The sequence below is a fragment of the Oryza glaberrima genome, chromosome 7 (genome assembly GCF_000147395.1).
Source record: "Oryza glaberrima chromosome 7, OglaRS2, whole genome shotgun sequence".
Lineage (NCBI taxonomy): Eukaryota > Viridiplantae > Streptophyta > Magnoliopsida > Poales > Poaceae > Oryza > Oryza glaberrima.
In genome coordinates this window covers 12206296-12212556 of record NC_068332.1, presented here as the reverse complement: position 1 = coordinate 12212556, position 6261 = coordinate 12206296, and the positions used below count along the sequence as shown (strand labels likewise).

At 44.0% G+C, this 6261-nt stretch overlaps 1 pseudogene; it reads right to left on the bottom strand.

Annotated features, from left to right (window-relative positions):
• Window positions 1–3547: 3547 nt before the first annotated feature.
• On the bottom strand, window positions 3548–5815 carry LOC127780110 (cytochrome P450 709B1-like; annotated as a pseudogene).
• Window positions 5816–6261: the final 446 nt, after the last annotated feature.

The following is a 6261-nucleotide window of genomic DNA, read 5'->3' as shown; positions in this document are numbered from 1 at the left end:
AAATTCATTTAAATGGCTCAAAACTTCTAAAATTCATAACCAATTCATACGAACTCCAAATTGAGCCATTCAACTTGCAAAATTCATCTAAAATGGAGCTCTACATGATTGTTTACTTTTTATGTACTGTTTACTTGGTTTTTATTAGTGTTTTTCCACGTTTTGTATGCTAGCGTGTAGATTCCGCCGTTTAGGAAGATCGCGAGGAAAAGAGTTCAGAAGATCGAATTGAAGAAGCAAGGCAAGTCCCACATTCCTCTTGAGCATATTGAGCCAACTTTATAAATGTTTTATCATTTGCAAATAAAATTGCATGTCTTGCTAATTACTACCTCCGTTTCAGGTTATAAGACTTTCTAGCATTGCCTACATTCAAATAGTTGTTAATGAATCTAAGCACACATATATGTCTAGATTCATTAACATATATATGAATGTGGGCAATGCTAGAAAGTCTTATAACCTGAAACGGAGGAAGTACATGGGATTATAGGATTACCTATCTGCTCGCTTGTGCCATATTACTTCATATCCATTCATTGACAAACTTGGGTGATAATTTGACTAGATTGTGTTACTTATGTTCACCTAGCTAGAATCACAAATGCTTAACCATGCTTAATTACCACTAGCTCACATAATGGGATAATTACATTATTAGACACTTAGTATCATGACGAGCTGCGTGCTCGAGACATCCGGCCATGTTTCAATGGTTGTAATTATCCAATTAAAATGCCTAAATGGTGGGATGTGGGTGCATGGCTTTGCTAGTTGCACCCATGGCAATTAAGGACCGGTTCGTGGGATGTACTGATGATTTACCGTGCTTACCACAAGCGGGAATGGGTAAAACTTTCCTCTGGCTAACGTACCGCAGCAAGGGTGAGCGTGATGGAGTTAGGATGTGCCCTGCGACAACCTTTTCTACTTCCGGATTCACCTAGGTGTTGGCGGTTATTAAATACCGATTCTATACCGCCAACATCTACATAAAGTCCATATAATAAAACATCCAACATAGTGATAGGTGTTAAATCTCACATATTCCACAAGCGTTGGTGTATATTTGTATGCAGGTGTTAAACCCCGAAGTTGGGAGGAAAATCAGACTAAAGTGAGGAGAAACATGTATCCACACAAGGATGAGTTGTGCACTTCATCAAAATACCAAAGAATCAGCCCAAAATTCTGAGAAATAGATAGAGGAGGACCAGAGGAGGAGATGGGCCAAAAGCCAGGCTAGGGGGTTCGGCCGAACCAAAATCTCAGTCGTTCAGGCTGGGCTTTGGTGTGGACGGTCCTGATCATCTCCTGATGGTGGTTGCAGGGCATTTCCGACAATTCGCGTTGTACAACCGTCATGCCTACCCCTATATAAGGATATCATCTCACTCACTTCAACACACACTTCTAAACTTGAGCTTAATTATAAGAGGCTCTATTGTACTATATTGTATACTAGAATAGGAAGAGAGTAAAGTAGAAGAAGTCGGGAGAATTCCGGAGTTGCCGGTAATCTTCTCTCATTTCTATTATTCTGTTCATTACTCTGATTTCAATATAATATTCTTCTTGAGTAATTTAGACTTATCTTGTGAGAATTATCTCTTGGTTAGTTCCTAAATAGCATACGGGATTATTGTTCACTATAATCAACTAAAGTATAGTGATTGCTTTAGTGAGTTATAAACAATAAAGTAGATATTAATTGCTTAGACGTGGTGTTTAGGTAATTGTTATCCAATAATTGCTGTGTATCCCACAGTATGTTTGAGGTAGGTGTAGAGGTGGTGACAGCCCTCGAGATCACTTAAGTCCTCCATGTCCGGGTACGTAGTAGAGCGACATCTGGGAACAGCGGGTTGCCGGTGCCTGAAGTATTGCGTTAGGATTAAACTTAAGCTTTCCCTAGACACTGTTTCTCACCAGTAAATCCTCTCTATCCTACCTATCCTTTGCTTGGTGTCCTTGGATGAACCGGAGGAAGATCTGACCACACATGTTCCCTTGGATTCGATACCCTTTGGAATACTCCGTAGGGGAAGTGCTACATCGGTATATCCGTGCGCTTGCGGATTTTATCTGTGACCGTAAGAATTACCAACACTAGGCACGAGGGGGGCAGCCCGCTGCCTGCTGGGGAGCAGGGGCTAAACATGAGGGGTGGCATTGCTTGGTTAGGGGGAGTTATGTGAAGGGTCTTGTCACAATCACTCGACATGGTGACGTGTCTGCACAGGCATGGTGACATGCCGATGGATTGTGTCTTGTGGGTACAGTTGTCCACCTCTGGCCAGAGTAAAACTATTCGAATAGTCATGCTCGCGGTTATGGGCGACCGACCAGAATCACCGTGATTAGTTTCACCTTTAATAAATTGGCTTAATAAACTGGTGTAGTTCAGGTGGTTTAGTTGGGCCTGTACAATATGGTGTAGCGTTGTTAAGTGGAGATTTAATATTGCCTTAATTATCAATTGTTTTAGTGTTTTAAACTCTAAAATGTTTACAATCGCCTTTATGCAAATAGCAACAAACCATCCTTGTACCACTTGCACATCTGCATCGTTGGTGTGGCTTGCTGAGTACGGTGGTTTACTTAGCTTGCTATTATCCCCCCTTTTTCATAAGTTTAGTGCTTCTGAGGTGAAGACAAAGTTAGAGAACCAAAGCTCAGACCCCAGTTGAGTTTTGCCTATGGAGTGGAGCTGAAGCCCTGCTAGGATCGCCTTTTTTCGCTGTTGTTGCTTTCGTTTCGGTGTGAGGACTAAGTGCCTCTTCTATAAGTATTTTGCGCTTTATTTACATTTGGATATGTATATTAATTTGTCGTTTTGTGTACCCTGGCTGATTCCTCGACATGGATTTAATACACAAAATAGTCTGGAAATTTGGGCTAAATTTCTGGGTGTGACACTGCCAGAGTTCCCTGGAGCTAGATGCTCACTAACGATGAATCATGGAGTTCATCGGAGTTGCAGAAGAAGCTCACCTAAGTTTGGATGAGGAGAGGGCTCACCGGGATAGGAGGAGGAGAGGAGAGCTCATGGATCTAGGTACTCAGTATCATTGCTTGTGATGGTGGGGGATCAAGTTGGGACATAGCTACATAGACTAGCTGGTTCCAGTGGCATCAAATCTGATTACAAATGAAAACCGGTAGTGATGGGGCAGCTCGAATGGCCCATCTTGTAACAGTTGTGGGCATCCAATGGCCCAAATCAAGGGTGGAAAGCTAGGAGGTGGTAAACTAAATGGCATTGAATGTTAAGGGGTGAGTGAATGGGGTATGTTAGATAATCGGAACTGTTGAGATTGTAATATGACTTCTCCCAAATACTATAATTTATATTTTACGCATCCAAAGATCATTATAGTATCAAGAAGTAATGTATACAAAGTACATATTGACTTAGAGTATTACACAACAATGAGTATGGTCTTTTTTTCTGACCTTAGATACGTAACATACATCACATTGCTACTTGGTTGATGAGCAATAAATAAGCAAAACTTCTTACACCCAATCAAAAAGCAAATCCACATCCAAATTTTGTTAAAATGAAATATACAAATACATTGTCTGAATAACATCAACAAAATTGATGTATCATGTACAACCAATTAGTTCAAAATAACTCCTACCAGCGAAGTGGCAAACTCTTATAGAAAAGAAAGGACAATTCATATATTTCTTACGTATTTCTCCCTACAGCTTGAGGCTCTTGAGGATCATAGGGAGCCCGTACTTGGGACGCAGCGTGATCACATCAGTGGGTGCATGGACGTACTTGGGGGACAAAGTGAAGGAGAACCTTTGTAGGATCATGGCAATGACAGCCTTGGCCTCGATCATTGCAAAGTTCTGCCCAATGCATGACCTCGGTCCGCTGGAGAAGGAGAGTAGTGCGTTGGGGTGTTTCGCTGCCCTCGTCACCCCATTCTCGAACCTCTCCGGCCTAAACTCATCCGCATCCTCCCCCCACATTTCCTTGTCACGGTGAATTGTCGCGATCGGGATCGTCAATAGTGCACCCTCAGGCAACTTGCTGCCGCCGAGCTCAATATCAGTGCCAACCTTCCTCCGTATGAGTGAGACAGGGCTGTACAGCCTTAGGGTCTCTAGGAGGAACATGTTGACCATCTTTAGCTTGTTGAGCATGTCACCAGCGGGCACCTTGTCACCACACTCCATTGCAATCTCCTCCCTTAGTTTCTCCTGCCAATCTGGGTGCGTGCTCAATAGGAACATGGTCCAGGTGAGCAAGTGTGACGTGGTGTCATGCCCTGCAAAAAAGAAGGTCTTGCACTCGTCAATGATCTCATCCATGCTCAGTTGTGGGCAGCTCTCCCCGTGCTCCGGCGCACACGCCTCCAACATCAACCCAAGTAGGTCATTCCCATACCAAGCTACATTCTTGTTGGCATGTCGGGTCTTGATAATGTCCAAGAGCATGCCCCTCACCTTCTTGTCGAGCGACCATGTCTTGAAGTTTTTCATGGTCGGAAGGTAGCTGATTCATTTTCAAAACAGAAAAAAAGCACCGATATATCATTTTGTGTTCTTTCTAATTCTATTTGTATTGGGATAAGTTAATAATGTGTGTACCTAAACCCTGGAATTTGAACAGTGAGGAAGGTGGAGAAGGCAAGAAATTGGAGCTCCCTCTGTGCCAGGAAGACTAGCTTCCCCTCCTTGTAGCTGCTACCAAACGCCGTGCGCGAGATCACATCGGCAGTGAGCTCCTCGAAGCGCCTGCTTAGCTCAATCTCAACAAGACCACCCTTCGCTGCCAACTCCGATTCCCACTCCGACATCATGGACCGAGAGCAGTCAGATATGGTCATCGTCATCATCTTGAGCTTGTCCATGTTAAAGGCCGGGTGGACCACCTTGCGGTGGCGCTTCCACTCATCGCCGTCAGTGAGCACAAGCCCCTTGCCAAGTAGACGCACAAAGTGAGGGTTCGTCAGGTTCTTGGGGTATATCCCCGTCCGATTTGACAATACCTGCCGCACCATGCTCACGTCAGCCAAGCATATGTTTGGCTGTGCTCCGAACCAATAGAGGAATGTCCTTCCTGTAATACATAAATGCACAAATATTATAAACTAACACTAAAAATTATGATACTCATATAAAACCAGAACTCCATCCGATCATGAATATTCAACTTTTGTAAGTATAACTATATAAGATTTGGTCAAACTTTTAAAAGTTTAAACATCATCAGTTTATACAGTACAATAAGTTCATAAAATTTAGCAAATTTATGCATGCCATATCTTTTTTTTTAAAAAAAAAGTAAGCATATGAGAAATTACCCATGGTGACAAAATTTTTAGAAGTATGACAATTATTATTCTAAACTATTTGGGACTGATGAGTGTATTAAAAGAACCCGGATAAATCCAAGAAAAAAAAGAACTCGGATAAATAGGTTACCATATAGGGAAATCCACTTGCGGAAATGTGGCTGCACAATGGGGAGGAAGTCATGGGAGGAGACATTGAGCACGACGCCAGCGCCATCGCCGCGGAACCTCTTGATCTCTCCGAGGTTGCTGGAGAAGAACCTGTAGCCGGCCCGCCCACGCCCTGTGCCCGGAGGCGCCTGCTGATGGCGCGGGGCCTCCACACCAGGTGCACCACCGCGCTGAACGCCCACGACGCCAGCACCGCCGCCGCGGCCGCTGCCACCATCCACGCTAATAATCCCATGGCCATTCCCTGTCAGATCGATCTAGTTCTTGTTTTGCTTACTAGCTCCTATTTTGCTTGGTTGCTAGCTTGAGACTGCTTGTCTCGCTTGTGTTGGTGTGTGTCTGTGTTATGAGACTCGAGGTGAGGCGAAAGTTGTATTTATAGCGGCGCCCGTGGCCGGTTTGACCTTCCAGTATACATATATGCGTGGTCGGAAAGAGACTGAGAGGCGGGTGGTGGAGGCGATGATATCAGCGGTGATGCAAGCAGTTTCGGTAACGGCTGGATATATGCAAAAGGCTTCTAGACAGACTGGCTAGGGAGCACGTGCCGTCTACGCGCGTATCGGCGTATGGCAATATACTTGACATGGACGAGGGATCACTTACTGAACCACAGGCTGGGGTTGAGAGGTTCCAATTGACTTCTTCGGAGTCATTTCTTTGTCAATCAGATGGGGAAGATTGCTTTTCTAGAAGGGTAACCACATGAAGAAAAACAGCAGTACTACACGTATACGTATGATATGATGTGTAATGCTTGGAACTACATTGG